The 16,494-nt window shown below is 41.8% G+C and overlaps 1 protein-coding gene across 1 annotated transcript in view; it reads right to left on the bottom strand.

The window, feature by feature from the left end:
• Positions 1–2,675, bottom strand: part of LOC117004646 (poly(rC)-binding protein 3-like) — a 498,514-nt gene extending 495,839 nt beyond the window's left edge. Inside the window, 1 exon segment of the mRNA XM_033075599.2 lies at positions 2,436–2,675. The gene's annotated coding sequence lies outside the window, so the exon portion shown is untranslated.
• Positions 2,676–16,494: the final 13,819 nt, after the last annotated feature.

Below are 16,494 nucleotides of genomic sequence, written 5' to 3'. Positions count from 1 at the left end.
CTGACATGTTGAGATAAAAATCATGAAGAGTGATGATCACAAGTAACTCCTGGTGACTTCCGTAGGAGTAGTAGTGGATATTTCAGCTTTCTGTGGATTAAAACGAGGCGGCATGATTTTTATCTACAGAACAAGAGCTGTTCTGTGCTACATGTGATTTTAACAGCAAACTCTATCAAATCAGAAAAATTGTATCACATCGCAGTGCTTACCAAGAAAATATGTTTAGCCAGCAGTCAGGGTTCAGCAGAACAGCAGCTGACAAGCTAACATGCATCACCCATATTTATTTATCTAAACTGCCAGTGTACTGTGCTCATTCTCCATCCCTTTTTCTTACCCTGCATCCCTTCAAGGATGATGTACACAGCACATCAGGTGTCTCTCCCCTCACAGCTATCAAGCATTAGGAATGTCACATCTCACTCAAAGCATGCTTCCCACTTTCACAATCAGCCAGCCACAGCAGAAAAAAAAAATTCCAAGGCAAACTTGTGTAAAATATTTTAATTTAGGCTAATAAGAAATGATGAAATGACCCTTGATAGCACAAGACTACTTCCATGATTGCTCATTTTTGCTGAGTGTTAACTATGCAGCATGTGGAAAGACAGGATATTTTGGAATTGCGTTAACTAGACAGGAAACATTAATGTTCCTGTATCCATGAAGGCCTCCAAACACAGATTACAACAACCATTTTAACTAATTTGTAAACTTTTAGATACAAAAATGATTCAACCTGTTAGAAAACCATGGATACAAAGTGCTCTTTCATGTACTTTGCATTAACTAAATTTTATAAGTAAATTCAAGTCTTACAGCCAGACAAGTGTAATACTTTGGAGCTAACATCTGAAACCGTGTACCATTGTGCACCCAGTTTTCCTACAAGTTCTTAAGCAAAATCACTGCTCGTTTTGAAACAAACAAGGGAGATGTGAAAATTCCATGAAAAAAAAAGAGCTAGAGGCTGTTATTTTGCTTCATATTAAGTGACACTTTGCAAATGGCACCCTGCAAGTCATGCCTTAACACCTTGTTAAAATGCAACCAAAATCTATATTACCCTGCTTCACACACATAGGTAAAATACATAATTGAAGGCACACTAAAACACTTGGGGGAAATCCATGAGACATATAAATTACTTGATTGCCTCTGAATAATAAATCTTTCCCCAGCAGATTTATAATAGACTGTTTTACCATAAAAACACATGTCTGCCATCAATAGGCACAGTTTTTTGAAGAACGAAAAACCGTCTAAAACGACTTTGGCATTGGGAAGTAAGCCGGACCCCAATGTTTCTGCTGGCTGGCCAAACTGAGAATGTTTCATGTTTCTTTTTCTCACTGGACACTAATATGTAACAGCAAATGATCCATTTACTCTGGATCACAGCTCTATTTTCCCCACTCATCCCTGGAATAACACTGTCTTGGGCAGCTGGGGGAACAGAAATGCTATCCCTTCACACTAACTGTAAAGTTTTCCTTTTCTGCACTCCTCTACTGAGAAGCCAGGAGAGGAATGGGAGCCATCACCTTGAAGGTGCCGGTAATGATCTACGGAAAGATGTTCTGGAGCACAAGGGACTGAACTCTGTGGAGAGCTCTGTAGCTTTCCTGCATCCCTGACCGGTTTCTCCCTCAGCAGCCTCTGCTGTGTGCTCCTTGCTCTATGCACAGGGACTGTTTGGAAGCTTTAACACTCACCATCCCAGGAACACGAAATACAAATGCACTTTGCACATGCACATAAGCACACACACACTCACTCACTCTTAAGACACACGTGCACACACACAGAGCTCCCCTGGCACTACATGCAATTCATTACAAGTCCCCTGAGTATTGCTTAAAAACAGAAACCAAGCATACACATAGGAAAAAAAAAAAAAAACACCAAAAAAACCAAATCAAAACAAAAAAACACAAAAAACCCACCCACCACCAAATTCCACCCAAACATCCCACCAAAATATTAAAAAAAACCCCAAACAAACAAACAAAAAACCAACAAAATCAAAAAACAACGACACAGAAAGGAGGGAATGAGGAAGGGAGTGAGGGGTAGGACGAAGAAAAAAAGAGAAGCTTGTTTTTTTTTTTCCTGCTGTTGCTGTGGCTCCCAAGCATGCAGCGCTAAGGAAGAGTAGTTCCCCACTTTCATCAGCTAGCTACATCCTTGGGATAAAAGGGAGCAGTCCGGAATGATGCTGAGGCTGCAGAAGACAAAATAAGGCTTTGCCTGACTCCCCATGAAATTCGCTCCTCCACATCCCCTCCTTCCTAAAATCTGCCCTAAATGAGGGTGGGGAAAAAAAAACAAAAAACAAAACCAAAACCAAAATACCAAAAAAACAACAAAAACAAACAAACAAAAAAAAAACCAACACACAAGGAAAAAAGTGATGAAAAGACACAACTCACCTTAACAAGGGGTGTTGGATGGGGTCAGAGAGGAGGAAGGGTATAAAAAGATCTATTTTTAGCAGAGGTTGTGATAGTATTGAAACACACAGACACAGGGTTTGGAAGCAGGGAGAAGAGTATAAAAAATGAGGGGAAGAGAAATTATCAAGAACGTGTAAGTCAGCCTGGCAGGAGAGAGGAGAATCCCCAAGAAAAAAAAAAATTAAAAGAAAAAATAAATTAAAAAAAAAAACAAAACAAAACCGAACGCCGAGAGGAGAAGGAGGGAGAGCGTGGCGGTGCCGGGGTTGTGTTTTGTTTCTCTTCGCTGGGGGCGGGCGGAGGCGGCGGGGCGGGGGTGTGGGGGGTGTTCGCGCTTTCGGCGAGGGCCCCTCGCTCGCTGCCTCCCCGCGGGGCTGCCGCGGCCCGAGCCTGCTCCGGGCGGCTCCGGCGGCCGCGCTCGCTCCTCGCCCGGCTCCGGCGGCTGCGGCGGGCGCGGCGCTCCCGCTCCCGCGGCTCGCTGGGGCTCTGCAGCCGCGTTCACGCCGCCGCCGCCGCCGCCGCTGCTGCTCGGCCACCCCCGCGCCCGCGCTCCCGCCGCCCGCGGGCGCCCCCCGCCGCCAGCGCTGCGGGCCGGGGCGCGCCGGCTCCGCGCTCCGCGCTCCGGGACGGCGGCGGGGCGGGGGCTCTCTCTCCCCGGCCGTGTGCAGGACCGGGGGAAGCGGTGCCTGCCTGTGCGGGACCGGGCTCGCTCTCCGGGCTGCGGGGCCCCGCTCCTGCACGTCCCGCGGCACCCGCCGGGGAAGGGGAGCGCGGGGCTGGGGAGCCAAAGTTGGGCATGCTGAAAGGCGTTTTGACAGCTGCTTATCAGCCGCGCATCAGCGTCGCTCGGTATCGGTGGGGAAAGCATCAGTGACAAGCCGGGAGGCTGAGAACTGCATTTATTCGTATCAAAAGTAGCAAAACAGCTTTCAGGCGTGCCTTTAACACAGAAGCGTGGCTCACAGAGAGCGGCGCCAGCAGATGATGTTCCTTCCTGGTCCGAATGGAAACCACTCGCAGCATTTTGCTGATGAGGACCATCGGTGGGTCACATTTATCTCAAACAGCTGACAAAGTCCAGCAAACATTTGCACGTTACTGAAGGAAGCTTTTGACACCCTCAGGAATACTTTGCAACTAAAAATAAATCCTGTTAAAGTTGTTTTTAAGCAGATAAATATAAAAAACTTTAGACACCTTTTTGCATTTTCATTGCGTAGACTGAAAGAAGTAAAAAAGAACAAAAAAAGAAAAAAATGGAGAATTTAAGTGCTCAGAAATGAATGAGCTTGAAAAAGTACTTTATTTCCATTTACAACGGTATTAGGAACGGCAAGTAAATATGTCTGTTTATGACTTGCGATTTTGAATTGGCATTGTCCCATAAATGATGAGAGCAAATGCAGACCAAGCTGTTGGATCCACAACCTGCAACTGATATGCAAGCTGTGCTTCAGCACCACTGTTACACTGAGATAAGCATATATAGTAAATACTAGAAAGATACGCTCCAGTATGCAAACTCTGTAAGTGTACATACTCACTCCATTACTACATATAGTGAATAGATGTAGTAAATAGTAAAAGGGTATGTTCTACGGTTGTAAACTGGTTCTAAGAAAGACTCTTACTCACACTAGTGTCGGATGTTGATAGCTGGCAGTAAATAAAGGTGTCTGGAATGAGTGTTTGGAGGTATCACGGTGATGAAATGGTTGCTCCTAAGCACTGTCCTTGGTACCCACAGAGAGGATGTTATGTGAACCAGCTGCCAGGGGGGGTTTGCAGGCAGCCTTGACGAGCAGGTCATGGTGGCCAAATAGTCAGGTACCAAACCATCAGTGTAGCAGAGCAAGGGATGTGGAGTGCCCAGTTTTGTTCGCCGTTCAGTGTGGCTCTGGAGCACTCCCACAGAGGCTCTCAGGGATACACTAGTTACCTCTATGCTCTGGCTTACCATTCACTACCAGCTGAAATAGAGGAGGTAAAATACTTTGAACCCAAGTCTTGGTTAGAACCAGAACATCCTTGCTAAATTAAATATACAAAAATACATCTTCAGAACAAAACAAAAATTTCATTATTCTTTATTTTATCTCCTTTTTTTCCCCTCCAGATAAAAGGTGCTTGCTCTGGGTTTACACAAAGGAGGAACTGGAAGAATAATGGACGTTCCAAATCTCTCACATGAGGTAGAAACAAAATAAGAGCTTGTAGTTCCTTAAGTGAGCTTCTTGCAGGAATCAGAGGAAGAAGATCCTCTTCTTTCTTGTTTCAGGCTCAATTTCTTCCCATTTCTTCTCCAGTTTCTTTTTGAACCAAATTGTTTAGTGGTACAAAGGATGATCCCAAGAGTTTTCAGGGTTTGGATCATGTCTCCCTTTCTTAAAATACCAAATATATACAAAATTATTCACATCCACACTAAGGGGAGTAAAGACATTGGAAATAAACTTTGTGCTACTTTGGGCCTTGATTTCTGCAAAAACTAAGTTGGATAAAGTTTTTATACATTAAAATGAGGGGAATGTTTTATACATCATGCTAGTAAATATTTTCTTTAATTTCAGTTCATTTTCAAGAAACTGCATCTCAGTTAGCATGTATTTGCATGAACTCTCATTGGTTTTTAATATTTATGAATCATCTTGCCCTGTTACAAAAGCATCAGTTTACTGTAAACCACAGGTCCATTCAGTATGCAGTGCGAGGCTCTGACCATTACCAGTTCCCTTAGCTGCTCTGTGCCCAGCAATATCAGGGCAGTACTTACTGTCAATTATAGCTCTGCGTCCCTATTGACTTTCCCGAATTTGCACAGAGCTATTATTTTTTTATTCCAATTAAAAACAAAACCAAAAACATAAAACCAAAAACCCCTTTTGATGAATGGCTTTATAGTTGAATGATGAAAAGCACACACACTGGTGGTGTTCAGGAACACCCAAATACAAAATGTTCAAATGCCAGCATATCTTTGTGAAATGTACATTTCAGTTTCCATGTCACAGGATCTGCATATTTAATGTCTGATTTGCAAGCATAACTTGGCACTCAAGTATTTTGCATGCTGAGAAACAGTTTTACAGCTTAAACATACATTTAAGTGGATGGAAATGATGACAAGGGTTAAAATCAGGGATTTTTTAATTATCTATAGAGCTCCTGTAGAAGTTCTTTTTTCCAGGAGAGAATATATCTGCATTAGAGATAATTGTCTAAATTGCTCAAATAAGCCAAAGGTAGTCAGACAGGTTATTGAGAGAAGACAGAACATCTAAACTGACACAAACAAAATCCTTCCTCATAAGTCATTGTATTGCTTCAGGGTTTCACTATTGCTGCAAACAGTTAATGCCATGGAGCTTTCCTCTGGTTTTCATGCATGCTGTCCAGAGGAAGACAGACTTTCTGTTTTGTTCATTATGAAACACACAAATCTTGTATGCTGACAGAGCAGCAAAGTGGAGAGATAAAAACGTGACGTCCTTATACTACTCAGAGGTATGAACCAGGCCACCACAACCCCTTGTCAGTCAGTAGTACCCATCAGCCAAAATTTTATCTTTTGCAGGGTAGACCCAGTCCCAAAGCACCTTGCTTCCATTCAACCTGTTGTAGATGTCTGCAGATCTCCACTGCTGTTAGTAGTTCCCTCAAAGCCATGTTCCAGCTAGTCTGAGGTGGTGCAGTCTCACCTTGACTACTTTTTGTGATTCTGGGCTCCACCTTTTAAGAAGGGTGTGAAGATCCTGAAATGCATGCAGAGGAGGGCAACAAAGCTGGTGAAGGAGCTGGAACACAAGTCCTGTGAGGAGCAGCTGAGGATTTCAGGTTTGTTTAGTTTGGAGAAAAGAAGGCTGAGGGGAAACCACATTGGTCTCTACAGCTTCCTCAGGAAGGGACACAGGGAGGTGTTCAGCTCTTCTCCTGGGTATCCAGTGATAGGACACATGGGGATAGTTCAAAACTGTGTCAAGGGAGACAGTTTAGAATGGAAAATAGGAATAATTTCTTTACTGAGAGGGTGGTCAAACACTGGAACAGGCTTCCCAGTAGGGATGAAAATGCCTCAAGCCTGTTGGTGTTCAAGAGGTATATTGACAATGCCCTTAATAACGTGTTTTAACTTTTGGCCATCCCTCAGCTGGTCAGGCAGTTGGTCTACACGGTCATTGTAGGTCCCTTCCAAATGAAATCTCTCTCCTCTCCTCTCCTCTCCTCTCCTCTCCTCTCCTCTCCTCTCCTCTCCTCTCCTCTCCTCTCCTCTCCTCTCCTCTCCTCTCCTCTCCTCTCCTCTCCTCTCCTCTCCTCTCCTCTCCTCTCCTCTCCTCTCCTCTCCTCTCCTCTCCTCTCCTCTCCTCTCCTCTCCTCTCCTCGTGCATGTTAGTGATATGTCTGAAAGAGGCATGATGCCAGTCTTTCTGTCCTTGCTCTTGGTATGTGCAGATGGTTGTTTTACCAGTGTAAGTTAGAAAGTGAATTTCAGGCCAATAAATAGACTTTTAAAATAATGTTATTGCATGTAAATTTTAATATATACATATTTATTGTTTCAGTAGATTCGGGATTCTCTGACTGTCCCTGGTGTCTCGGCTTTTGTCTGCTTCACCTGAGGATGGTAAGGTCTGTCAATCTTGCCTGGATGTGATAACCACTTCACAGATTATGTGGATGGTGGTTCTTGGGAACTTTTCACAGAGCATGTCAAAACCTTCATTTAATGTACACTCTCAAATTTAGTGTGGATGTGCAAGCAGTAGTACTTGAAATGATTGAGAAGTACCCAGAGATCATAGATAGGCCAATTACTTCAGACTAGACCCTTTAAGAAATCACCTCCCTGTTACCTATTATTGTGTAAGGGCTGTAGCCTTGAGACTTTATTTTCTCTTGTACAACATGATAGAAACATGTGCTCCTTGGGTTTTAATAATAAGATTTACTGCATTTCTGAAAGAAGGTATTTCACAAGCAAGCAATGTTAGAATTCTAAAAATAGGACCAGGAAATAAAAGATAAAACAGGTTTTTGAATTGAAAAAAAAAATACGGAACAACATTGAAATGAAACTAGTCTAGTCTAGTCTAGTCTGGAATGAAACTAGTCAAGTCTAGTCTTCAGATTAGATCATCAACCTGAATAGTCTTACAATTTTATAGCTTATCAATTGTTTTGTTAAAATTTTTATGCGCTTTGCTAATTATCATCAAAGACTTCTTTTAAAATGCTATTATTCTAGCCTACATGTCTTTAAAATTATAAACATTCCTAATACTGTGTCATGTTGACTGAGTTGTTTGCTATTTGATTGCCGTTTTATTGAAGTGACAGCAATTTTAAATATCTAACTACATATTAATAGAAATATGATATGCATTGTCATATTTTTGCTCTAAAATTATTAGCGTTGTGATAGTTCTGGATAAAAATTTACATAATTTGAATTAACATAAACCAGGCTAATAATGTGCACTTGTGAGCAAATCTTTTGTTCCAGACTGAGGCAGAGCAGTTGAGCTGGAACTCGAGCAGACAAATGATGGGGTTATGGAGGGAAATCTCTTCTCCTTCAGCAGAAGAGGGGCTGTTATCTTAAGTTCCCTGTTAATATGAAAGCTTCTACCCTCTATCAGAGAAAATGCCTATTTCCATCACTAGTCCGGAGTCACAGCTGTATTTTGCTGCTTCCTGTCAAAACTGCTTAAACTGTTAAGGATTACTTCTGGTACTTTGGCTTGTACGAGGTTTTGTGGAGGGTTGTCATACCTAAACTTTAAATATTAACTTGTACTGCTGTCCTGCCAGCCCTTTCTAGGACAAATTGGTAAATATGTGTCTCTAGATGATGGTGATGAGCACTTCCAGCCCCCTATACTCCCCTCAGTTAATTGCTTTTGTTATTGAGTAACAGTCTATTTCTTGCTCCCTTCCAAGGATGTCACACAGACCAGGACTATTGGACTTGGTGAAAGTTATATTACTCCCATTCACTTTTAATGTTTCCACAGGTATGTCACAAACTCACCAGAAGCGATGCAAAGGGATTTGTCTGCCACCACCAAACATACCTCTTCCAGAATACAACTGACAAGTTCTCAAAATTACATTCCATTTCAATGATTTCTGAAATTACTATTGCATTTTAGAAAGGTAGTAATAGAATCAGGAATGCCTTGGTTTGGGAGGGACCTTAAAGTTCATCCAGTTCCAACCCTCCTGCCATGGGCAGGGACAACTTTCACTGGACCAGGTAGCTCAGAGCTCCATCCAACTTGGCCTTGATAGCACCCTGTCCTTCTAACATTTGAGTGCCATCCCAGAGCTTGCCAAGGACAAGCCTGGTACAGTTCCCCTCTCCCATCACATCTAGTTTAAAGCTCTGCCAAGCAGCCCCACTAGTTGTGGAGCAAAGACTCTGCTCCCTCACTGAGAAAGGTGAGTTCTGATTCCAGCCTGCCCAGTGCTGAGTAGGCCATTCCATCGTCAAAACCCACATTATTTTGGTGGTGGCAGCAGCTGTGGAGCCATGTGTTAATAGACTCAGTCCATCTGTTGCTTTCAATGTCACTGCCTTCAACTGGAAGTATAGAAGAGAAAATATGTCCCAGCTTCCCTTAGCAACAGTCCCAAGGCCTTGAAGTCCTTTCTGATCATTCTTGAGCTATGCGTTGCCACTTCATCATCCTCTACATAGAGCAGTAATGGGTTGTAGTCTGAGGGCTGCACCAGGCCAGGAAGCTTCCTGGTGATCTCCTTAACCCCAGTCCCAGGGAGACAGCAGACCTCCCTGGGGGTTTGGCCTGGTCAGGATATTCCCTCCATTCTCCTTGGGACAGAATTGCCTACAGCTATTACCCACCTTTTCTTACTCTTGGGAGGGGTTGTAATGAGGTGGTTTAGCCTTTCTGATTATGGTGACGTCTCTGGTGTAATTGGACCTTCGTCCTCTTTGTCCTTTGGCTGGCCTTCCATGCACAAAGCCTCATGCATCTTGTGCCGAGGTCCCTGGGGAGTGATGTGGGCAAAGGACGATTTCACTTGCCACCCAGAGTGGACATGGACTACCCTCCATGCACTTCTTTCTCTACAGCTGCTACCTTCTCCTTGCTGGGAGATGAATAAAGGATGCCCTTGATCTTGAATTATTTCTGACGTCTGCTTCTCTCTCAGGAGGGGCAGAGCTTGATTACACCAGTCTATCTCCCTTTTTGATTCTCTAATGTTCCTTAACCTTTCTGCTTCATACTGTAACTGATACCAGGCTCAACAAGTTGTCCACCTGGTCACATTTGACACAACAGCTATCTCTGCTACAGTCCAGTGAAAGGCTCTCTAAAAGTACTCTCTACAGCCTGAAATCTGAACAGCTCATGGTTTTTTGGGAGCTGTGCCTGGGTCGCTACATTCTTTTTGGTGAGTGTAAATGACTTGTCTCCCCTTCAAGTGGACTCCATACCTGGGCTCTCTTTGCAAGGGCAGTGACCACCACCTAAACTGGCTGCTTGAGCTGCATTGCCCCAGTGCCCCTCCTGCTTGCCCTGCCTGCACAAAGTGCTGTGCCGTGCCCTGGATAATGCACCGCACCCTGTTTGCCCATGAGCCTGGGAGCTGCTGATTTTGGCACCTGGCACTGTACGTACACACAAGGCTGACCTCTACAAGCTCCTTCCAATGGATCAGAATGGCACTGGCTCTTCCCCCATACTATTAGCTTATTTATTAAACTTTGGTAGGCTATCTGTTCAGACTTATTGGTATTTCTTATCTGACCAAGAAGATTACTGACAGGTTCATTCATTTTAAAAGGAGACTAGAATGGATTTCTCATTTGGCTGTCAGTCCATGTTCTTCATTTGTCAGAAAAAAAGTCAAAGCTTTCTCTTCATTTGTCAAATCTGTCTTTCCATCATATACAGTGAGTCAGAGATTACAACTCATCTCGAGTACTTATAGCAAATATGTTGTGAACAGTAAGAATGAGATTGCTTGACTTAACAGTGTACGTACATAGCTCACAGCATGTGCTACAGGACACCTTTGGGAAGATCAAGCCAACAAAACAGAACAGCAACATATATAAAAGTCCTGCTCCACTCACAGCTACACAAGCTTTGGCTGTTTGGTCTTGTTTTCTTTGACTCTGATGCTTGTGACAGAAAGACACAAAGTTTCCCTCTTCTGTCATTGTGCATGTAAAAAAGTGTCGGCAGGATTCTCTTAAGGAAGCAGCTGAATTCTTTTAAGTTCCAGTGAGCTTTTCAAATTTTTGCATGCCAAGGATATTAATCACTCAGAATAACAGAATCAATCATAACATGGTTGGAGTTCAAAGAGGCCTCTGGACATCACCTGGTCCAACCCCTGCAGGTTCACCTAGAACTGGTTACACAGGATCGCATCCAGGCTTTGAGTATCACCAGAAAATGAGACTTCACAACTTCTCTGGGTGGCCTGTTCCAGTGCTCTGCCACCATCAGAGTATTTTTTCTTCATACTCAGATGGAACTTCCTGTGTTTGAGTTTGTGGCCATTGCCCCATGTGCCTATTGTCCCGTCATTTGGCATCATGGAAAGAATGTCTAGCCCCATCCTCTTGACACCTGTCCTTAAGATATTTGTGTGTATTGACAAGATCACTTCTCGGTCATCTCTTCAGATTAAACAGGTCCAGCTCTTCAGCCTTGCCTCCTCATCTAAGAGTTCTCCAGTCCTGTAATCTTCTCCATAGCTCTACTCTGGATTTCATCTCACAACAGCCATGTAAATTGAACAAAGCAAGACTAGAATTCATGGTCAGGTTCAAGTGGAAATCCAGATCATCAGACAAGGTTGTGTGAAATCAATCCACAAATCAGGGACAAGATCAAGTCCAGTGATTTCTGAGCATGTCCGTCATGAGGAGATCTGAGATTAAGCTGGAAATTCAGACTGCAAATCAGAAACATACCTGGCCAGGAATAGATGTGGCTGAGCCCAAGACAAGCGCTCCCAAAGCACAGCCAAGAAAGAGATTAAGAGCTTTAAAAAGCTCATGTGTCCATGGGCAGTGGTAGGAGTCAAGGCCCCTGATAAGGCTGCTTAGTGCCAATAAGGCTCATTAATGCATTCACAGCCAGGAACTGCTGGTGAAGTGATGTTGAAAGGAACAAGGGAATTTTCTCTGCTCGCTTCTTTGTGTGTTCTTTTGCTGACAGGAGGGGCCACAGAAAAGAGAGGAGATGCAAACTAGATGTGTAGCAATAACCCAGTTTAGAAATAAGAGGAGGATGGAGGGGATGGGTAATTACAAACTAAAGCAAAAAGAAACAAAACCAACCCATGTGAGAAATGAAAAGAGGGAAAAAAAGGATGGAACAAAAGAGTAAGGAGGAAAATTGTGGTTCCCATAAGCATAATGTGGTCAGAGTAATAGCACTTCTATGGAAGTAAGGGAAAAAGCTTGTGTGTGTGTTTATTCTACCTATTTTAGTGGCAGCTGGAGCTTTGCCCTTATGACTGTGCCAAAAAGGGAAAACATCTTACTAAGTCATTATATTTCATCTCTTTGTTCTCTCCTCCAAGTTGCCTTCATTTTTACTGTTACATCTTACTCTGCTCCGATGAAAGTATCTCTACTTGCCATGAGTAGGATTTCCTATGAAGATGTCTGTTTTCCCCTTTGTTTCTACTTTCTGTTTTCCAGCTTCTGTCTGTGCCCTGACCTGTGCCATGAATTTCCTATTACGGAAGTAGCATCAGGTCCATAGCTAACCACATTTTGCTCTCTTTCCTTGGGTACGTATTTGGTTCGCTCTTTACTTTATTAGGAAGGGACTACTTGCTTACAGCAAATCAGAATTTGAATTTGCAGCAATGTGAGTGTAGTTTTACACCAGGAGAGCTTAGATCAGATCATCATTAGTTGTGTCTAGTGTTTTTTCAAACCCATGTCAAAAATGCCTCTTTCACCTTAATGATACCACTTCCAATTTCATGTATCCTCAGCCATTCCACTATCAGGTCTTCTGATATTTCTCTGACAACTCAGATTTTCTTGCTATCCTTTTCCTCTTATTTCCTAATCACAGATTTACGCACAGTTCTCATTGTCCTTGTCAGCCTTAGACTGATGAGCAATTTCACAAAATGAGAATCAAATGCAATATCATTTTATACTTTCACATTCAGAAGTATATTTTAAGATAAATGTAAATTCCTTTTACTTGTGTTAAAATATCCAACAGTCCTTTAATGTTTCACATTTTTACCTTTTTCATATTCCATGGTCTAAATTCAATTAATAAACAGAATATAGGGGAAAAAATAGAAAACTTATCAAGTCTTTTACAACAGTCCTATCTCTGATTCTTTTTGCTCTGGATTTTACATCCCACTTTCAAAATAACTGAACCACAGCATGAATAAAAATGTTGCTTACCAGGACAAGTGAAGTGAAAACACAAAATAAAATAAAAAATATTTCAATGGAACATACATATTACTTAATGGTTGCATAGTTGTATCATAAGCAGTAACTTCTGACTGTATTTGGAAAGAGATAGCTATCTGTGAATTAATCAGAGTCAATTTAACTATATTAAGTATAGTTTACCCTTATGCTTATAAATCTGATCCATAATCCAATTTACTCTCACTTTTATATTGAAATTCATGCATGATCTGACAGATTTGATAATCTCAGTTACCACAATTAATTTCTCCTTTCAGAAAATAATGCGTAAAGCATCAGACTTATGAAACTGACCTAAATAGTTTAAATCAAGCCTAATGTAAAGGTTGTCAGGAAAAAACATGCCTTTTTATTTTTAAACTGGCATGTACAAGGTGTGTTACTATTTCTGGTATGTGACAACAAGATCAGACAAGATGCAGTCCTTCAGTATGGAAACAGGAGGCCCATACTCAAGTTACTTTAATTTTAATAAGAGGAAATTATATTTATTATTTGAAATTGTTAAATATTGAGTGTTGAACAGGGAATTTGCCAAATTAATTGAATTAGTGCATGTATTCATTTGTATTATTTGATTATGTCAGCTAGGAAGAAGCAGACTCCTTCTGTGAATAATTTCATTCTTCTGTATTTTTTGCTTCAACCAACAACAGAAATAGTTTATGTCTCCCATTTGACATATCAAATTCCATCAATATTTCAGGAATCTTTTCATCCTGAGTCCCATTTTACAAAAACCTTTATTCATCAATCTGACCTTCTTCAGAAGGTTTTTTACTGGCACTCAATACCAACTGTTTGGTGACTCCTGAGCACAAACATGCCTCAGGCAGATGAATAAAAAGTCCAGTGTTCCTTGAGACAGGCACTGTCCTCGATCATTTAGGAGTGCTTTCAAGAGTCTCATTTGCACTAACAGTCTTCCAAACATGTTCCAGACTTACTTCACCCTGGCCCTGAGCCTGGGGCATCTCCAGTTCAGGGTGCCAGGGGATGGGGTGGGAGCCACAGCCACCAGCAGCAATGGTGAATGCTCCCAGTTTGCTTCAGGCAAGATCAGCTGGGGTAGTGTGAACAAATACATTTTCTCTTCTGTGAGGTAGAGCCTGTGAACTTTTCCACCTGCAGATTCCTGTCTGTAGCAACCTCTGACAGGGAGGCATTGCTTAACAGTGAGGTTTAATGAGGGGCAGATCTCTCCTTTTCTGCAAAAGAGGGATCTAAAGATTAAGTTTGGTAGTGAGCAAGTTGAATTCAGGTTGGTGAGTGCAGTTGTGCAAACTTCTGGATTGCACAGAATGGTTCCTACTCATCTTAAACTGTACTAGGGTTACTGAATCTGCCCTGTGGGATTTTGACAAACAGATTCAAAGGTGATTAGAAGCAGGAAGCTCAACAGAGTCTGAAAATTACAGCAGATAAACCATAATTAGCATTTAATCTACCAAATTTGATAAAACTTTGAAAATGGAATCACCATTCCAGCTTGCCTTTACTACTTTCTTAACAAATAGTAGGGGTGTTCTTTTCCCTTGCTCTGTGTGGGGTAATAAAAAAGAAGTGTTAGCTATCTCCTTTCTTTGGGAAAATCAATGGTGGCAAAACATCAAAAGCTTCTGAGAATGTGCAACACCTCAGACTTGAATTGCAGTGTGACAATTTCTTATGTGGAAAATCCCTTTTTGAATTTTCTGAATATATACATGAAAGCTATTACAGGAAGTGGGGGAGCAGGGGGAGAAACTATGAGGAAGCAATAGAGACAAATGGATTTGAAGGTTTTCTTAAGCCACACTTTTCTGTGAAGTTTCCATGCCTTTCCTTTCCCATAGGAAATGTATTAGTGGTATCAATGGAGAGAATAGTAGTTGAGGTGAAACTGTTTAACTACTTTAAAAAACACCACCAAACAGCTTAAAGATCAATTCAGAATAGTTACGGGGCGGGGGAAAAAAGGGAGTAAAAATGTAGGAGCTCTACTACTACAGTGCTTATAGGGACCTTAGAGGTTTCTGGTGTTAATTGGTCAAAGTGTTGTTGTTTTATGCCAAAACTCATAATAAAATGTGATGATTTGTTGGTGTTTGGATGTGGTAGGCAACACTTCTTCGTTAAAATCCTTGCCTCAGGATAGACAGCACATGGTGTTAGAGATAAAAGAGGATTTTAAAAAGTGCTCACCAGCAGTAGAAGGCAGGTAGACAGGTGGAAGTTGCTCTATTTCTCATAATACAGATTCTGAAGCAGCAATATTTTTTCAGTTTTTAGCTATCCTAGAAAGAGGAGGCTGCTATGAAACTATATTGCAGAAATCTGAGGAGTATTGTCTTCTATCTGACAGTATATTAATACACACAGAGAAAGAGGAATTTTGGCAGAGATTGCATGAATGAGAGCAAAACATAGAGGAGTTTCTGAGTTATATAAGATTGGAGAGCTAGGCTTGCAATTTTCAGTATCTCTATCTTGAGTAAGAGAACAGATCTTGAAAAGAAGAGACACAGAATTAAGCTGTGATTAAAGCAAATAGAATTTACCAATCAAAACAAGCAATGTAATACAAGCCTTTAATTTGTGGATGATTTGCAATCTGGACATGACAGAAAATCCAGAACATTAAAGGAACAGAGGGTTTAGCAAAAAGGCATGAAAACCTCAAAGAGAGACTTCACAAATAAATACCACAAGAGCAGCACGAGCTGAAAGCAAATGGGACATTTCTTATTCCTAACTGCAATACAGGAGACCAATTAATGAGCTGTCAGAAGGAGTTACTTCCCAACTGAAGAAAAAGCCAGCCATAAGTAGCAGAAGGTAAGGAAGTGAAATTAAAAACTAAGGGAAGGAGGATTACCCCACTAAGTGATTTTTTTTTCTGGGTGTATGGGTAAAGGAATTCTCAAAGATACAGATTTTAATAGACTAAGGGAAACTTAATATGCCTTCCTGTAATAAAAAGGGACGATCCTGTAGCCTGAGTTTGTAATGAGCAAGATATCACACAAGACCTTTAATGGTTTTGTGCAGCAGCATTTTTTCTTGTTTTGTTTGTTTATGTTTGTGGGGGGTTTTGTTTTGTTTGGGGGGTTTTTTGGCAATAGTGCAGCTCAAGGCCTTTGATCCTAAGTTGGTTTGATACAGACTGGTGTTCTTTACCATAAGCTTGGGAGTCACTGGATAATTTCTGAACTTGAGATAGGAGTGTTCCTGCTTTGACAAGTACAAAGCCAAGGAGGTGGCATGGGGCTGAGCACTAGGAAATAAAAGTCAAGGCCAGTAGATGATCAAGGTCATTGCCAGGGAAACTCATAGCTTCTGTCACCTTTAGATCAGTAGCTTTACCTGGATGCCTTTCTTGGGTCCATGGACACAACCTGGGCTGCTTCTCCCCTCCCGCACATCATGGTATGTTTCTTTCTGAGCATAGGGAATCTAGAAAAAGGGAACATTCATAGCTACTTCAGTGCATAGGAAATGGCACAAGGTCTTTGGCAAGACAGACCTTTTTAGTCAGAGTCATTTTTCTTCTGCAAAACTAGCGGTATATACCTTTAATGCTGCTTTCCAGGTGTTTTGCAA

This window comes from Catharus ustulatus, chromosome 1 (genome assembly GCF_009819885.2).
Source record: "Catharus ustulatus isolate bCatUst1 chromosome 1, bCatUst1.pri.v2, whole genome shotgun sequence".
Taxonomy (NCBI): domain Eukaryota; kingdom Metazoa; phylum Chordata; class Aves; order Passeriformes; family Turdidae; genus Catharus; species Catharus ustulatus.
This window is presented reverse-complemented; position numbering and strand designations above follow the sequence as displayed.